The following is a 19,254-nucleotide window of genomic DNA, read 5'->3' as shown; positions in this document are numbered from 1 at the left end:
GTTATGCAAAGCTACTACTGACAATGATTCAAATGGCGAGCTTGCAAACAAGCGCAAGCAAGTTTGGGCCCATTTTGATAAAATGGTCAAGCTTATGAGCCTTAACAGCACAACAGAAGAACAACGGCAATCATTTCAAGAAACTTTGGCGGATTTTACCAAGGTCTTCACCCTTTCTTGGGGTGAAAATAACATCACACATTACATGGTAAGTCATTCATGGTGTATTCATTACAAGGGATTGTTTTTATTTACTAATGTGGATCGTTTGCTCATGTGAACAGCATATCTTGTTTGCGCATGGTGCATTTTTTATGCACAAGTATGGATCGCTTGAACTTTTTAGCACTCAAGGCATGGAGAAGTCCCACTATCGAGCAAGGGGAGTGTACTTCAAAAATACTCGACATGGTGGTGGAATGGTGCAATCCAATTATTTGGAGGAGATGTTCAACTGGTTTTTTCGCACAACATTTGCTCGTAAGCTCACAATGGAGCGTGCGCGACAATCCAAGATTGCTATTGAAGTGCGCAAATGGAGTCGTCAAGAGCATAGCAACAAGTGGCAAATGTCGCAAGGTCCCACCAAGCATGCTGCATGGCGGCGATGCAGAGTGCGACAAGGATCAAAGTGGATACTGCGCGAGTCACTAAACATGAACGCAGGGTCCAACTCTTAGCGGCATGTTTATTAAAAAATAATACTTCTTTTAAAAAAATTAGTGTGAACAGGGCCCTTTTTAAATGGGCCCTTATAAATATTGCATGCTCTCATAAATCACTCATTTCTTAAGAACAAGTGAGCTCTTACCAACGAAATGGCGCGCACCAAACAAACCGCAAAAGAGCATCCGCCTGCCAACAAAAACACCCTCCAAGGATGTGAGAAGCCGTCATGGCTTAAAGGCACAAGAAAATGGCCACGAACACCTGGCCGTTCCAGGAACTCTTCTGGTAGTGGGCATGGTGGTAGGGCACGAGAGTCATCAAGGACTGTTGAATCTCCACCTCCTCAAGATATAACACCTAGAAAGAGAATGAAGCAACGTGCCCAGCGCTGGAGAGAAGTAGAGGGGCAGCAAACATCAGAGTCCGATAGGGAGCAGCCGTCGCGCCCCCAATCACAAGCAGGACCATCCAGGACTCGGGTGGTCAATACAGACACCGAATCAGAGAGTGAGCCACCATGGCTGCGAGAAAACATACCGCGCACACATCGGGTGGCCGTTGGGGGGAAGACATTGACTCAAGGCAAGGGAGATCTCCCCACACGACAAGATCGGCAACCAAGGGAAGAGGAAGAATCAGAACAGGCTGCAGAACCAGCCCCTAAGCATGTAAACAGACGCAAGTCTAAGTTTTTCAAGAAGCCTTCACACCGCCCGCCAGCAAATGTGCAAGTGCCCCCAAGACAACCGCAGCGGCGCTGAAAAATAGCAAGGGCATTTGCAGAAATCCGCCACTACCAGAAGACGACGGAGCTCTTGATTCGACGCGCCCCCTTTACTCGCACTGTGAAGGAAGTGCTTCAAAGCTATGGAAATCAGTATAGAATGCAAGCAATAGCGCTAGAGGCTATTCAAGAAGCTGCAGAATCCCACATCATTTCAGTGTTGGAAGATACCAACCTATGTGCCATTCATGCAAAGCGAGTGACAATACAGCCAAAAGATATGCAGCTTGCACGACGATTGCGACGAGACTTCGAGCATTAGCCGAAGTTACCCCTCTTTTTGTATCGCACACCCTTATCTTTGTAATGATTTGACTTTCCAATGACAATATGATCAACAGTTGTGTCTACTCTGTCTATTATCTTTGTAATTTCAAGTTCTGTATGTAATTGTAGTCAATTTTAGTAAATTTGTGCATTTTAAGTAACCTTAGGGGTAGATAATCCTACAAGGGGCAAAAAAAGGCCTAGACACAAGGGCGCGCAAATGGCCCATCCAAAACTGATGGATGGGCCATTTGTGCGCCCTTGTGGCCAGGACTTTTTCTGCCCCTTGTAGGCTTATCTACCCCCAAGGGTACTTAAAACAACCAAATTTACTAAAACCTATTGGTTTTGCATCAATATTTTATATGGATCCTTATGGACACCTTTTTTTGGTCATTTCAAGCTTTGAATTCCTTATAGGATATCAAAACTAATAACATATTGTGAAACCAAGTGTCCAATGTAATTTGACTTTTTGGTGCAAGGGTGTAGTAGGTAGAGCTAAAGCAAGTGATAGTTTGCTGGAAACTTCATTTCATAATTGATTTGAGCTTTTCTAGTGTCCTTGAGTGTGAACATATACTGGAATTGCCATAAAAAGGTTGCATTTAAATGAATGATGCAAAACCAATCCATTGCAATAAATTTGTGCTTTTTAAGTACCCTAGGGGGTAGATTGGCCTATAAGGGGCAAAAAAATGCCTGGCCACAAGGGCGTGCAAATGGCCCATCCAAAACTGATGGATGGGCCATTTGCGTGCCCTTGTGGCCAGGCCTTTTTCTGCCCCTTGTAAGCTTATCTACCCCCAAGGGTACTTAAAACAACCAAATTTACTAAAACCTATTGGTTTTGCATCAATATTTTATATGGATCCTTATGGACACCGTTTTTTGGTCATTTCAAGCTTTGAATTCCTTATAGGATATCAAAACAAATAAAATATTGGGAAACCAAGTGTCCAATGTAATTTGACTTTTTGGTGCAAGGGTGTAGTAGGTAGAAATAAAGCAAGTGATAGTTTGCTAGAAACTTCATTTCATAATTGATTTGAGCTTTTCTAGTGTCCTTGAGTGTGAACATATACTGGAATTGCCATAAAAAGGTTGCATTTAAATGAATGATGCAAAACCAATCCATTGCAATAAATTTGTGCTTTTTAAGTACCCTAGGGGGTAGATTGGCCTATAAGGGGCAAAAAAATGCCTGGCCACAAGGGCGCGCAAATGGCCCATCCAAAACTGATGGATGGGCCATTTGCGCGCCCTTGTGGCCAAGCCTTTTTCTGCCCCTTGTAAGCTTATCTACCCCCAAGGGTACTTAAAACAACCAAATTTACTAAAACCTATTGGTTTTGCATCAATATTTTATATGGATCCTTATGGACACCTTTTTTTGGTCATTTCAAGCTTTGAATTCCTTATAGGATATCAAAACAAATAACATATTGGGAAACCAAGTGTCCAATGTAATTTGACTTTTTGGTGCAAGGGTGTAGTAGGTAGAACTAAAGCAAGTGATAGTCTGTTGGAAACTTCATTTCATAATTGATTTGAGCTTTTCTAGTGTCCTTGAGTGTGAACATATACTGGAATTGCCATAAAAAGGTTGCATTTAAATGAATGATGCAAAACCAATCCATTGCAATAAATTTGTGCTTTTTAAGTACCCTAGGGGGTAGATTGGCCTATAAGGGGCAAAAAAATGCCTGGCCACAAGGGCGCGCAAATGGCCCATCCAAAACTGATGGATGGGCCATTTGCGCGCCCTTGTGGCCAGGCATTTTTTTCCCCTTATAGGCTAATCTAACCCCCTAGGTTACTTAAAAATCACAATTATACTCAAATTGACTGCAATTACATACCTTGAAATAACAAAGTCAAAAAACAATTCATATCACCAATTGAAACAATTTTCAAGATTGACAAATCAGATTTAAAAGAATTTGCAATATAGAGAGACAATTTCAAATATTTTTTATTCCTTCTAGCACGGTGATTTTACATCATGTATCTGAGGAGTTCATAATTTTTTTGACCATTTCTTGGCGCCTATTTTGCGCGTAAGGCAACTCCCCAGTCAAGAGGGACTGCGCTATGGCATTTGGGTCAGCTGAGCCAATTGAAGCATGTATCCCTATCTGGGCAAGCACTTTACCACGAAAGCCAGTGCCAAACACTGTGCATACAAGGGATCTACGCACTAGGAACACTTGATGCGTAGTTTGAGCAATGGTACTCAAACACAAAAACTTGCTCAAAGCTTTTAACGACCAAGTCATAAAATGGGCTTGGGGAGTAAATTCATTATGGATAATGGCCACATCGCCAGGGGGGAGTTGTCCGAGGTAATGCGCAAGGGAAGATTGAGGTCCAAAGCCCGTCCGCTTGCCACCCGTCCTTGCAGCAAAATCATCAACCTCCACAACATCCTGTCATAAACCGATGAAGGTTGAGAAAAAAGACAACGAAGGATAAAATAGTAACATGAAAATTAGGATACAGTTTACCTCCTGCTCCTTGTCATCCTCCTCCCTGTTGCCCTTTGCATCCAAGTCAATGGTCCCATGCACCACAGATACAAGCTTTGGATCATCAGATGGGAGGTTGCATAATGGCATAGGCATCCTAGCAGCCTCAACCTTGGCTTGCGTGGCTTGGAAATCTTCATCAACCACGTGCAACTGCTCTGCTGCCAGGACCTCCGCACATACAACTGCAATAGTGTCAGCAACAGAGTCCCCATCTGGCAAGAGCTTGCTTTCTATGGCATCTGGCGTATTGTCTAAGGGACATTTGCTGCTGTTGTATAGCACGCTCAAGCATTCATCCATGCGCAGGCCAAATGCTTTTTCCAAATCATGCAGGAACACAAACTCCTCCTTATCCACTAACACTGAGGAGAAGCGGCTAATTTCTACCTCTGGGATAGCCACATCCGTCAGTGGTAGTGACACTGGAGTGTCACTAGGGCCAGCCGCAACTATGGATTTCTCAACCACTTCCTCAAGACCCCTAGGGTACTCGAGCTGGTGTGCTTTTTCTTCCGCTGCAGGGTTCATGGGGATAACTTGCTGCTCCTTGGTGTCCTTGATAAAGGACCCAACTTGAAGGTGTGGTAAGCGGAGCTCCTCCAAATCAGGTTCCTCGCTCACCAAGAAGATAAATGTTGCGAGCCGAGAAAGGTACTCCACCCCCAACTTGCGCTTCTTGAGCGCTAACACCCCAGGGGCTTGCTCGTTCAAGTAATGGCCTCCATTGGTTGCAATTTCTTGGAATCGTTGCAACCGCTTGGCGAATGGGCGATCACCTTTGTGTATATAGCGCAAAAGATCGCAAGGCACCCAGATCCCTGCATGTGGGGGGATAGATACAGAATATTTTATGATGTGCTCCTCCATGAACGCAGAAATCTCCTCAAATGCATCCATGTGAAGGGCAACTGTGGCGTCAAGGTCAGGGAGACGAGTAAACAAGGTGTGGAGGTCCAACTTCCCTTTGTATTTGGTGTCCTCGAGGAAGAGGATGAAGCATGACAAAGGGGTGGATGTGGGTACAGATGCAGAGATTGTGGCAGCATCCATGTTTAGCCTGGGGTGTGGATAGAGAGTGGAGGAGCTCAGGAGTTGCAAAAGTGAAAATAGTGAATGAGTTAGGTGGCCCCCCTTTTATAATGTACCCTTTTTTTAAGACATTAAAAAAAAAAGGCACTTTCACCAAAAAATGATTTCTCATCCCAATGCAAAAAATTATATTCAAAGGCATGATTTGCCGAAGCAAATCATGTTGATTACAGCGGGGATCAATATGAAAATTGCAAGAGTTACAAAGTTATAAGATCGATAGCATAGTTCCATCTATCCCCTAGTCCTCCTCGACCTTCAATTTGTCTTCCATTCTCTTCCCAATCTGCGGACACTCATTACAATAAGCATCTAATGATTGACAAACCATGATGTATTGAAAATGTGGTGGAAGGATTCTCACCTTGTGACCTTGTAAACGAAATTGTGCTTGTTGAAGGGCCTCAAAACCCATAATAACCAATTGTTCTCGAACATTACTGAGAGTCCAATGCTTGTTCACTTGGACTGCCTCCAAAGCATCATTGGGGATCTTCACTGCAATGTCAAAGCTTGCAATAGCGTCGTCTACACTCTGTAAGGGAGTCCACACTCCAAGCTTGCACATCCAACGATCATAGTGAAATCGTATGTACAAGGAGGTGCGAGATTTCAAATAGCGCATTCCAATACGTGAAGCTCCAACCTTACAACGGTACCGGTCCCCGTTGTGCATGCCCTCCACAAAACCCCAGTCCTCTTCTAAAAGCCTTCCTAATTCCTCGTAATGCGCATCTTTACATACAAGCATTGTGGTAGTCTCCACAAATCCAAACTCTTTAAAAATGTGCACAAAACAATGAATAGGCAAACACCAGCTCAAGCCCACAGACCTAGAAGCTTTAGAGTATTTCAAAGAGTTTTGGATATCCATTATCATCTTTTGCTTGAAAGATGCTACCGACCACAACTCTGGGACCGGCCACTCCATACTTAATAAGGAAGTTACTTTGATGGGTTCAAGCGTTCCAAATGCTTGTGTAGAAGTAGGGACAATATAGGAGTGAGAATAGAAGAAAATCCTTCTTTGAACCAATTTGGTTGGGCAAAGATGCGGGAACATTATTGCTCCAATATCCACATGTATAGCATTGAATGTGCCGGAGAGACTATGTAGTGGCTGCTCCTCCACCAACGTGGATGGAAATATGACTATAAATGCATGACAAATGTTAAGTATGAATCCATAATAACATTACACTGTGATTTCACACCTAGCTTTGTATTCTCAAAACATGTACTTACAATGTGTTGGAAATCGAGGTGGTTGTTGCAAGTGCATGGTTGACATTGAGAAAACATGTTGCACAATGGCTATGGTCCCCTTGTCTTTGCGGTTCTTGAAGCCAAGGAGCTTTCCTTTCCAATGAAGATCCAAGTTTGCACGATTCCGCACACGATGAGGGCCAACAGCAGATGGTTGCATGTATACCCAAGCACCTTTGGTGAACTCTTGTGGCACCCACTCATCATCTACACCTCTAGTGTTGTGGCATGCAAGTGCTGTGACCTCATCCTTTGGTCGCCTTTGCGAAGTAGAGTTGGCCATGGTTGAGCAAAGCAAACTAGGAGGAGGAGAAGAACCTTGCTTGTTGCTACAATGTAGGTGTGATAAAGTGATATGAGAAAATGGTCAACCCTTGTGGCAATGGGAGGAGAAGGTGGACAACCCTTGCTTGGTGTGGCACTGGGAGGAGAAGGTGGATAAGCCTTGCTTGGTGTGGCAATGGAATGTGGTAGGGGAGGAGAGAGGAGCTTCCTTGCTGCAGCAATGGAGATGGTGTAAAGAGAGAGAGTGTTGGAGTAGAGGATGAGTGTGATGGTTGCAACCAGGAGGGGTTGGAAAAGGGGTTCTAGAGAGAGAAAATCCCTTTTTTCCTAATAACTAATTTTGGGGGAGCTCTGGATAGCAAAAAAAGATTTTTTAAACGTTTTTTAAAAATTTTGAATTTTAGGGTTTTGGATGCACGTTTTGACTTTTTGAGATCAAAAAATGCTTTTTTGACCATAAAATAGTTTTAGGGGGGTTTTCAGAAGATGAAATTTGAGTTTTGAAATTTTTGAAAAATTTCAAATTTTTGGAATTTTTGCAAAACCGGATCAAAAAGGAGGGAAGTTGGAGGTTCCATATGGCCCACCCACCCCCCCCCCCCCCCCCCCCCCCCCCCCCCCCCCCCCCCCACCCCACCTTCTCACTATGTAAGAGCCCATTTAAAAAGTGTAAGACTACTTTGTCCCCCTACATTTTTGAGGGCATAGAGTGTGTCCACCACCCTCTTCTCATTGGCTGGCCTCTAATTAACCTTAATCCCAAAGGGCCCCTAGAGGGTTCATATGTTTCCTAATGAGTGATGGTGCAGACAAGGAGGAACAAGGGAAGAAAAAGGCAAGAAAGAAATCACCCTCTTCTCCATCCTCCTCAAATTCTTCCTCTTCTGAAGAAAGTGATGGTGTAGCTTTTGAACCACCAAAAAGAAGAGGCCATAGGAAATCCTATGCCGCGTGGAAGAGGTCATCCAAGCTCAAAGAGGGAAGAAAGAACATCTCTTTCCTTACCTACAATGGTACCTCTGGTGCTACGGACAATGTTTTGGCCTTCATCCAACAATTTGATGCCGCGTTTGGAGATGAGGGCTTCACGGAGTCCTCTAAGCTACGCCATGTAGCTATGCATTTTCAAAAGTCCTCCAGGAAATGGTGGTCTAGCCGACGGGCAAACGGTAAAGCTCCACAAACATGGAAAGCTTTAAGAGCTTCCATCATGAAGAAGTTTTTGGCTACCGATTCCAAAGAAAAAGTACTCACCGAATGGCGAAGCTTGAAGCTCTCTCCCTACGAATCTATTCACAAATATGTAGACAAGTTTTGGGACTTACATCTCAAAGCCACTGTCTTCAAAAAGATAGATTTTGGAGAGAAAAAAACAACAATTTTGTGCGGGTTTAATTGAAGATATGGCGGTCTATGTCAACGCCCAAAGGCCACACACCATATATGCGGTCATACACCATACCATGAAGGCATCATGAATCAATTTCCAACAAGGGGATAAGAGAAATCTTAAGCCAACAAAGAACAAGGACCATAGGAATGAGCCCAAGGGGAAGGAAAATGTCCAAAAGCCTCCTAAAGGCCACGCCAACAACAACAAAGCTAAGGAGAAGGGAGTTTATAAAGGCAAAAATAAAATCTCTCCTAAAGAGGTTGAGTGTTATCGTAAAGATAACTGCTATTTCGAGTGCGGGGAGCAAGGGCATGCCTATCGTGCTTGTCCCCACATGAATACATGAAATGAGCCTCGTAGAGCTACCTTGGTCGATGTTGGGGGTCCCATCGTTGCAATAGCTCCAATGACCAACAAAATTATCAATCCGGAGGGATGAGCTACCCGGCTAGGGCATGGAAACACTCACACGGTTAGTGAGCTAATCGTGGCAACACAAATGGTTAACTCTATGAGGTGAGCTTGTCGGCCTATGGAGGAGCTAAGCCGCAATAAAGGGCAATCTCCAAATCCACTTCTCTTCACCTCCAATCAACCCAATCAACACTTGACTTTAAGTTTTGAAAGCCTGATTTGCTTGAAAAAGCTAATCCATGAGGGTTCTTTGATGTAGAGGCATATGCTATCACACCTTCTTTGCTAATCGGTGGAAGGTCCACTTTAGCTTTATCTTTGTCTGCTAATTTGACTGGCATTGTCTGATTGATCTTTGGGCTTTCTATTTCTTCTTGGTTGTCTGCAACCCCGTTCTTCTTAACTTCTGGCTTTGGTGGCATTCTTTGCTCAAGAGCTATTGTGGTTGCTCTTTGTTTCGTTTGATCTGCACTTCTTATTGCTTGATTTTCTTTAAGTTCTTCTGAAGTTTTGTTCAATGGAGATGAACCATCTTCAATAAGCTTTGCTTTGGCATCGGTCTCCATTTTAACCGTGCTTGAAGACTTTGTGCTGTCGTCCGCTGGTAACCATTGTTGGTCTTCATTCCTGGTTGTATCTGAAGACTGCATGTTGTTTACATTGTGTATCTCTAGCATCTTCTGGGCCATTGGCATTCCCATTATGATGTCATCTATCATATCCTTTGTTGTGATCACATGGAATTGAGTTGTGGTGATCTATGAACTTACTTCAATGGTGGTGGAGATGATTCCCCAGCATTCTGCTTGTTTGTTTCCATATATGCTCACAAATCTAGGAGCATCTTCAAGTTGTGGTTGTCCACATCTTTTCCAAGTGTGAAAAGACATGAGGTTCTTGTCTAGCTGAAAATCTAGCTTTGCTTTGCTTGACAGCTTTTCTTCATTTTCATTGGTGATGTTGCACTTGATCTTCTCAGGATTCGTGTCTGAATTGACTACTTTTGCTGTGGCAACATCCTTTGGTTGAACTTTATCTGCATTTTCTTTTCTTTGACCACGTGCTTTCGTTGATGTTGACTCCATCGGTTGTAATATTGCACCTTTTTGCAATTGTTGAGCATTGTCCAACTACATCTGAGTAACCTTTGATCTTAATAGATCCACTGTACTTTCTGGCAGAATCTATCTTTTTGGAGGAGATTTTGGTGGTGACCTTTGTGTAGTTTTTTGGACTTTCATTGACTTTGACTTTTTTGTCGCCTGTTCTGGAAGCTTGAGGCTTTGCATCATCTTCAGATAGTCTTTGACTTTAGTCAGGCCATCTGTAGGGGTTTGTACAAGGTCATGACCTTGCTGATATTCATTACCATGTGCATCTTGATATGCATATGTGAGCTTGGTCACATGTAACTGTTTGAACACTATGGGCTTTGTCGGCTTTTGACTTTGACTTGTGGAGATCAACTGAAACTTTTGTCCCTGATAATCTTCATATAAGCATTTGTCTGCAAATTCTGATGGAATCTGGATTAATTGGAAACTTCCAACAATCATATGATCTTCACTGGTTTCTACTTTGAAGGTGTCTATTGGCTAGAAGCTCTAGGGCTTCTAACTGGTGTAGCATTTTCTGATACTAGAGTTGATTTTGATGAATTTGCAGCTCCCCCCTTCCTAGGGTGGTCACTATAGCCTGCTTCATTGTAAGAGTTCAAAATTGTTTGGCTCTGATTTAGTCTCACCTTTTGGGATTGTGAAGGTACACTTTGGGTAGCACTGTTGAGCTGTAGATGACATCATCTTTGCCTTGATATTGTCTATCCCATGGGTCTCCTATGATTTGAGCTTCTGTGGTTTTCGGACCCAAGGTATCATAAATGCTAGACTCTCGTCTATATCTACAACTGTTTTGGTCAAAGTATATGTTTGTTTGGTCACAACATCGAATCTTAATTTTAGATGGAGGAGAGTTTGGCTCTGAACAGTTGGCTCTAAACAGATGTCTGGGTTCACTCGGGTAATATCCTTCAGCTCTAGAGAGGATGGGCTATAATAGATTCTTTCCTCTGAAATGAACCATCCTTTCTGATCTATCACTGGATGCACTTCTATGAGCTGGTATGTAGGCCGTTCAAACACTGGTTGATCCTTTTTATATAGTTGCCCTTTTTGGTCTACATAGTGTGCATATGAATTATGTGCACCATACAAAGCTAACATCATTCTGTCTGATGTGTCCCTTAGACTCGTGAATAATTTCACACTTGTGGAAGTGGATGCAAAATCATTTGCAAATTTAACAGTCTTTTCAACCTTCGGTGATATCTCGACACCTTGACTAAATTCATGCAAGAATTTGTTGTTCAAAGAATCAATTTTAAGCTTTTCAGGTGTCTGTGCATCTTTATGCTGATTTTGAACTTGCAGTGTTTTTACTGGTGCTTCTAATGGTAATGCAGAATCATCTGATTGCATTAAAAGCAACGAGTTAAATGCACTTACATCGAGATTTGCATTTCCAATTTTCTCTGTACCTTGCTTGGCAATTAATATATCCCTGTTGTCAGGATTTCTTGGACAATCTTCAGAAAAGTGTCCACCTTTTCATCCACAATGTGATCAATATGCCATGGCTGGTGGTATTTCAACTGGTACTGTCATGTCAAGCTCTAGCTGAGAAGTTTCTGTTTATGTGTTTGCCAAGTTGTTGGCATCTTCCTTCAAAACACTGAGCATCAAGTTGTAGATTGCTCCGTCTTGACCTTTGTACCGTCTTTGGCTTGGTTTTCCAATTAGATTGGCTTGTATTGGCTGTTCTGTTGGATCTTGCAATTCTGGCTCGCGATTGTAGATTTGACCACTATAATCCATGTATAATGACCCTGACTACATATGCACTAACTGTATGTTTTGCTAGCTTGTGCAGATTTTTGGATAAACACTTGGGTCAACTTTTTGCACTTCTATCTGCACTTCATCTTTAAGCTTGCAATACCTGGCTCCAGTGAAGTCTGTGAACATCTGGGAGTTCTCTGAATCTAGCTTGACTCTGATGAATAGGATCTTGGCTCCTGTGCTACTTTTACTACTCATTAGATATCTATGGCCTTCTGAATCTGTGTACAAGACTTTGTCTCCATTGTAGCCATATAGTTGTGAAATCTGGTCGGTTGCAGTTCTGCATGTGTTGCCACTGCTACTGGCTTGCTTTGCTGTACTTGAACTCTCATATTGATTTGAGTCCATGTTGGCTCAATCTACAAAAACTGTCGATTGACAGATTTTGGTGTTAATGAGCAGAATTTTTGCTACTCATACCAGCCTAATCTGCAATTATATGTGAGTTTTATCCCTATTCGTTCGATTGGAAACTAGTTTTTACTACTACACTTGCACATGCTCGGTTCTCGCAAGCAGAATTTTTGAAACTTATTTGACGCTCTATTGCTTCGAATTGGTCGTTTTGCTTGCTTTTTTGACTGATCTTATTCTCTTTTGCACGGTCTGCTCGATGTGCGGTACTCTTTTCGGCTTTTCCTTTCTGACTTGTTTGCTTTTGTGTGGTTTCCCGGTGAGTGACTTTTTCCGACGGTTCGTGTGTTTTTTGCGTTTCGGTCTCGTTCTGGCCTTTTCTGACTATTTCTGGCTCGATCTGGCTTTTTTGTATTTTCCTTGCACTTTCGGTGAGTTTCTTTTTATTTTTCCTAATTGTTTGTGAAACTTTGAATTTTCTAAATTTTTTTGTATTTTTTACGTCTTTTTTGGGAAAGTTTTGATTTTTAGGGAATTTCTTGTGAATTTTCTACATTTTTTGTGATTTATTTGTGAGTTTTTGAATTTTTAATGATTTTTCTATGTGCTTCATTTTTGTGAATTTTTCTAATTTTTTCCGTGAATTTTAGGACTTTTTAATGGATTTTTTACTTTTTTGTGATTCTTTCTGTCAATTTTTTATTTTTATAGATTTTTTAAAGATATTTTTATTTTTTATTAAATTTTCTATGCTTTTCTTTTTTATTGTGATTTTTTAATTTTTTTAAGTTTTTTACTATTTTTGTGACTTTTTTCTGATCAATTTTGTTATTTTATGGGTTTTTTTATATTTATTGGATTTTTAAAAATCTTTTTTTATTTTTAATGAATTTTTAAAACTCTTTTGTTAAATTTTTATGATTTTTTGTTTTTTGTGAATTTCTTCTATATTTTCTAATATATATATTTATTTATTTTATTTTATACATTTTTATGGATTTTTAAAGAGGTTTTTATTTTAGGAGTTTTTTTGGGTAATTTTCTAATCGCTTTTTATTTTACTTTATTTTATTTTATTTTGAATTTTTTAAGTTTTTGGATTTTACTTACCTGCTAGCTGTTTTTGGCGTGGACCTGTATGACAGCGCGCAGCGCGTGATTGAAGTTGGCGACGGCGGCAGTTGAATGCAGCAGGAGCAGGCAGTTGAATGTAGCAGGTGGTTGCTGCGTGTTGCCGTGTACAGGAGGAAAGAGAGGGACTGCGTTAAGCGGGGAGTCAGCGCACTGGAGTGTAGTGGAAAAAGACAATGCAAGTGGGCACAGAGAGAGAGAGAGAGAGAGAGAGAGAGAGAGAGAGAGAGAGAGAGAGAGAGAGAGAGAGAGAGAGAGAGAGAGAGAGAGAGAGAGAGAGAGAGAGAGAGAGAGAGAGAGAGAGAGAGAGAGAGAGAGAGAGTTCATGTGTGGGGCAGCGGGGGAAAGAGAAAGAAAAGTTAGAGATAGAGAGGGAGAGTGGGAGAGTGGAGAGAGAGAAAAGGAGAGATAGAGAGGGAGTGAGAGTTAGAGAGAGAGAGAGAGAGAGAGAGAGAGATGCAGCCAGAAAAATACGGCTTGAAATTCTCCCTGTTTTTAGGTCAAACTTTAAAGCTTTTGCCGGTAATTACACTAAAACTCGTGAAAAATTCTTGGTTTTCTTCAAGGCAAGCTCAAAATCTAACCAGGATTTTAGGATTCGGCCGGTTAAAATACACTCGACCCTGATTTTTTTTTAACACTGCGCACTAGCAAGGGCAGAGAGAAAATGAGGGAGTGTGACGGAAAGAGAGAGAGTGAGTGGAGGTGAGTTTGCGCAGTATAAGACCTAGGGTAACTGAACATAGGATCCTCCTCCCTACCGCCCCTTATATAGGCCTAGCTCCTAGCTCTTGCCCTAAGCTGATCCCCAGTCTGCACCGGTCGAGTCTAGGCCCTTGGCCTAGGTCCCTGACCCCCTAGGTTGGGCCTTGCCCGGTAGGACCCTTGTCCTAACATTACTCCCCCCTTAAGGAAGAGTTTTCTTCCTCGAAACACAAGTAGTAATATCTTCTTAAGAATACTGATGTTTTCTTTATTGACGTCCCATAAGTGAGCCAATTGTCTGTATGACCGATAATTGGTGCAATGAGGACGTTCAATGAAACCAAGAGCACATTGTTGTCTGTTTGCAACCACTTGGGTCTAAATGGTAACTTCATTTATAACTCACTTGAGTACTGTAAAGGAGTAACCATAACTAAGAGTTGTCCAAAGGCACAACCAGTTTTCAGATCTTATGAAGGTACTGAAATAATGCAAGGAAACCTTGGCGTAACTTTCCATGCAGTTGTGAGCCAGATTTCGTACCCGCCTGAGTATCTTGAAAAGTTCATAGATAGGGAGTGTCCTCGTGTTAGAATTCTGAATAGTTTGGAACACAAAGACCTACATGTTCATCCCTAATGAAGGTTACTTGCCAACATACTTTGTCAGCACACCTGGTAAGTCCTTGACGTATGAAAGTATTGACACAATCTCCAACCCCACCACAATAGGTGTTCAAAGTCGAAAACCGTACTTAAGAAAATTCTAGAATAGGGAGAAAATCATCTATTCAGAAATGCGTTGTGCTAACGTATGCTCTTAGCAGATCCTTTAGCACAAGATTACTCTTTGTAATCTGCCTATCCCCTTGGATAACTGACTGTACTGAGGTGTGTTTTCCTCATGGTTTACAGACAGTCGTCCCAGATGACTGGTAAACGGGGAATCACAGTAGTGTATAACATTGGTGAGGAATCAACAATGTCCGAAATAACCATCGTGGTTAACTTGAAAAAATCCACAAACGCCCAAACCGAGCCATGACCTCTATTGGTGATTAGTAGACCCAAAAGTAATCTCATAGAGATAGTGCACATAGAGTGCAAAATGCTTCATAAGCAACAACCTGAGGAATATGCATGCTGTTCCAAATCAGTCTTTGCTAAACACTAGGGCCCATAACACCTAGTGTGCATGCATTTAGCAAAAACTAACCCAAACCTGTATATCCATAATGATCCTTGCCAATACTTATGGCAAATGTGATGTGCCTAGCACGCATTAAAAGGAATGTAAATATTTCTGAAAAGAAACTAAATACTTTTAGTTGCAATCTTTTGCAAGCCTTTCTGAAACGTCTGCATCACAATAGAAGGTGAAACATTGATCACTTCTAGGTACAGACAATGGAACTTTTTCATTAACAACTTATAGCCTTGCTATGTGTATAAACAACCATCCGTAATGTTGTTTAGCAGTACTTGTACCTTAACAAGTCATTCTAAGTATCCCACAATTTCTGGCCACGAAATTGCTCCTGATACGTCGTGCTAAAAAATGGTCTAGAAAATACATGTGACCAGCACCTAGGGACTTTGTCCTGACACATAATTGAAATAATGACGCCAGTGTCAGTCGAGAGACGCATATTCTCCACATGTGGAATATGTCTCATGTAAGGATGTGTAAAAAAGAACATCCTTCAAGTACAAGATGTACTTGTGTGTGGAGGTAACTGCAAACACTCTACGACGGGAGTGAGAGGGACCCTCATTAGCCTTGCTCCACACTGGCTAAACCGAACTCCTTGAGTTCTGAGACCATGTTGTATCCCATGTGACAACATGTGCCAATTTGAACCCTACAAGTAGGTTCGTAATAGCGTAAGGCAGAAAGATAGATTGGACACTTGGCCCAAAATACTTTGTGCCGATATGCCCTTGGCATGGCTCTGTAACATTCAAGCGTACTTAGACGTCTTGAAAAACCAAGGAGACCCATAAAAGTGAACTGCCGAGCTCTTATGGATAGCCATGCTGTCACAACTGATTGCTGCATCTATACTTTCTTGTAGAGATCACTGCTGTGAGTTGAAGATTAGCAAAAACTCAACTTGAGTGTCGCACTGAAAGCATGTAGTGCAAAAATGACACCCTAAAAATCCGTAATGACAAGACTGTTGCTTATCCATTAACGTCAATGTGTACTTCCTTGGGTAGATCTTGAAAACAATCATCCAAAGAATGCCAATAGTTGGGTCTGACCCTTGGCCTGAGAACGGCTCGTAGCCTATTTGGCTCATATCCCTTATGCAAAAAAACTGACGAAGACTAATGTGAGTAGCATCTTAGCCACGTGCTAGCTGTGAGTCAGAGCACCTTGGCTCAAGATGACTCACGAAAAAAACATGTATCAAAAGCTTCTTAGAAGAGTTTCATTTTTTTCTCACTTTCAGCTTATCGTATAAGCATGCCCCAGTTGTCCGGTATGACTCTCGCATGGAGAGATGTAACAAAAAAACACAAAACTCATTCCGATCCACCAACCTTGCAGGGGTTGTGATTGCACGTGAAGTAAGTCCTAGAATTATACAATGTATCGTTAATCTGTCCTTGACAGAGTTGCAAGTGTGATAGCGGAAGCGTAATTGCATGAAGTGGGGGAATTGAACCCACCCCACTAGCATGCTTTGCATGCAGAATTGGAAGCTCTTGCTGAGAGTGATGGCATCAACCGTGAGAACCAAAACCATAAGTGTTGTGCCTAGTTTAGACAGGTAGGGATTCTGTGAGTGATATTCCCTATTTTACCAGTTCCTCGAAGTCTTGCTTCATATGAAAGTCGCCTGCGCAAGATGCCTCTTTGGAAGAAAAAACTCATTCCAAAACAGTATACCCATAGCCATATCTGCATCCGATACACCCGTCTGGCACATAATGAAATAACCTACAATATGAAATATCTTGCAAACACATTTCCTATTTCTTCCCAATTTTGTATGCTCATAGCATATGCCAAACGTGCGAAGTCTCAATACGAAATTGAGCAATTATAAAAGCCGTGCTTCACATAAATACTTCTATGCTCATAGCGTAGAGATATGCTTGCCAATTTACAGAGCAAAAGAAAGTCGATGTTGTTGAGCATTTACTGATAATCGACCTTGTTGAATTGGCTCCATGTATTGAAAAGCAAAAAAACTTGCAAAATATGTACTGTGTACCTGCTTGGCTTGATTATGTTGTCTTTGGGATATACGTAAATATTGCCCTTGACATATATGTAGATATGGAGCCCTCCTTCTGGAATCCTTGCTTCCCCCAAGTCAACGACCATGCCCGGCCTTGCCCTTACTCGCTAGGTAACTTGGCCTTGGTGGAGCCTTGTTCGTTGTGAAAACATGATGGAAGTACCATCGTGCAGCTTATGATGGTGGTATATGGAAAGTAATTCCCACCATTCTATGTCTTTGTCGAGCAACATGCCGTACCCAAGGCATATAAATACTTACCTCAAGGGCACAAAGAAAGCGTAAACGAAGAAAATAAAAATGAAAAACAGTAGTCGGCCAAGTCAACATCTGTATCATACCCATTGCAGGCATTGCATGTACTTTCCTGAATGCAATTGAATAACAATACCAATTGGTAGCAACTTGCGGTGCATTATCATTCACGGCTACCTTGATGGACAAGAATAATTCTTGATGCAAGAATTAACTTGTGCAAATATTTGGAATATCCCCTGCAATTGACATCATACATAAAACGAGAAAACCTTAAAAACATGAAATCTCAAACCCGTGGATTAGTATGAATCCTTGTGCTCTTGTTGAACCTTGGTCCAGTTAAACCACTAGCACATCCCTTGGAGCATCGTTAGAACATGCTATTGGTCGAGTTTTTTCGTGAGAGTTGGCTAACACTTTGTGTTGCCCAGTGCATGTATTACTAGGCCAGTTACGGCTTTCAACAACCACCCAAAACACCCTTTGATTTGCATTCCCTGCATAATCACCTTATGTGATTTTTGATGATCTGTTGCAAAATATCAAGGTAAATCTCTCCATGAACTGGAGTCAAAATTCAAGGTGATCGTCGATTTCTTGGCTGTGGATTTCAGCCCGGTTTTCCGTATTGTCCCCACTACCTGCATATGTCCTTGGATGCACCTGGAATCCTCATCACTTGCTCGGCATGGATGTAGAACTTCTCTGTGGAGTATCATGTACGTGCCAAGGTGACCATGCCTTGAAAGTCGCCTGCACATGTTGTAATTGGCTCGAGATTACAGCATCATCGGTTGCGTCCCCTAACATGGCGACCTGCCAAGGTACTGAAGTCTGAGGCCAAGGGGGGAGTTGGTCCATGGGCTCCGTCCCTTAGCTTTTAAAATTGGTGCCCTAAGGCCCTTGTCCTTGGGCATTCAAGTGGGAAAAGAGGCTATGGGGAGTTGCATCGAAGACTGCCGATTGCGCAGGGAAGAAGAGAACCGAGGAGGACGTTCTGGTGCTCCTTAGGGGTCTTCACTGAATCGAAACTTCCTCCCTAACCCTGGGCAAACACACAGAGCCCCTCTGCGTTCGACTTGGTGAAAGTCGCTTGTGCAAGATGCCTCTACTATGCCCCTCTGCACACGGTGTTTCGGGCTCGTCCCCTCTAGAAAAGGGTTCGTGCCCGTGCCCTTTTGATTGAGGATTCCTTCTCCTCGAACCGAGGCCATGCTTCATGGAAACGAGAGAGAGAGAGAGAGAGAGAGAGAGAGAGAGAGAGAGAGAGAGAGAGAGAGAGAGAGAGAGAGAGAGAGAGAGATCAAAGATCCATGGCAAGAAGCGCTCGCCCTGCCTCCTTCTTCTTCCTCCCTCTTCCCTCTGAGCTCTGATACCAATATAAGACCTAGGGTAACTGAACATAGGATCCTCCTCCCTACCGCCCCTTATATAGGCCTAGCTCCTAGCTCTTGCCCTAAGCGGATCCCGAGTCCGCACTTGTCCAGTCTAGGCCCTTGGCCTAGGTCCCTGACCCCCTAGGTTGGGCCTTGCCCCGTAGGACCCTTGTTCTGACACGCAGAGCGAGATGAGAGCAAACGGTAGAGGAAAAAGAACAAGATTTTTTTATTTTATTTTTTAATGTCGAAGGAAACTGTCCCAAGAGACCGGAAAGATCTACCTGATGGAGAATTTTATGCACCGCAAGGCACGGCGGAAGGCGAACCCAGCTTTTCCTTTTTTTAATCTTTTATTTTTATTTTTTGTTTCCAAAAATGCAAAAAATAGGCCAAAAATTAGTCGAAACTCCAAAAAATCCCAAAAATCGCCAGAAAAATCCCAAAAAAAAATGGAAAATTTTAGGAATATTAGAAAATCATTATCATTCACAATCGATCATTTTTGACACGAAAAAGCACACCAAAAATAGTATATTTTACCGAAAAATCCATTATCCAAAAATTAATACAAAAGTTAGC

The sequence above is a fragment of the Adiantum capillus-veneris genome, chromosome 3 (assembly GCF_014529385.1).
Source record: "Adiantum capillus-veneris isolate H3 chromosome 3, ASM1452938v2, whole genome shotgun sequence".
Classification (NCBI taxonomy): domain Eukaryota; kingdom Viridiplantae; phylum Streptophyta; class Polypodiopsida; order Polypodiales; family Pteridaceae; genus Adiantum; species Adiantum capillus-veneris.
This window is presented reverse-complemented; position numbering follows the sequence as displayed.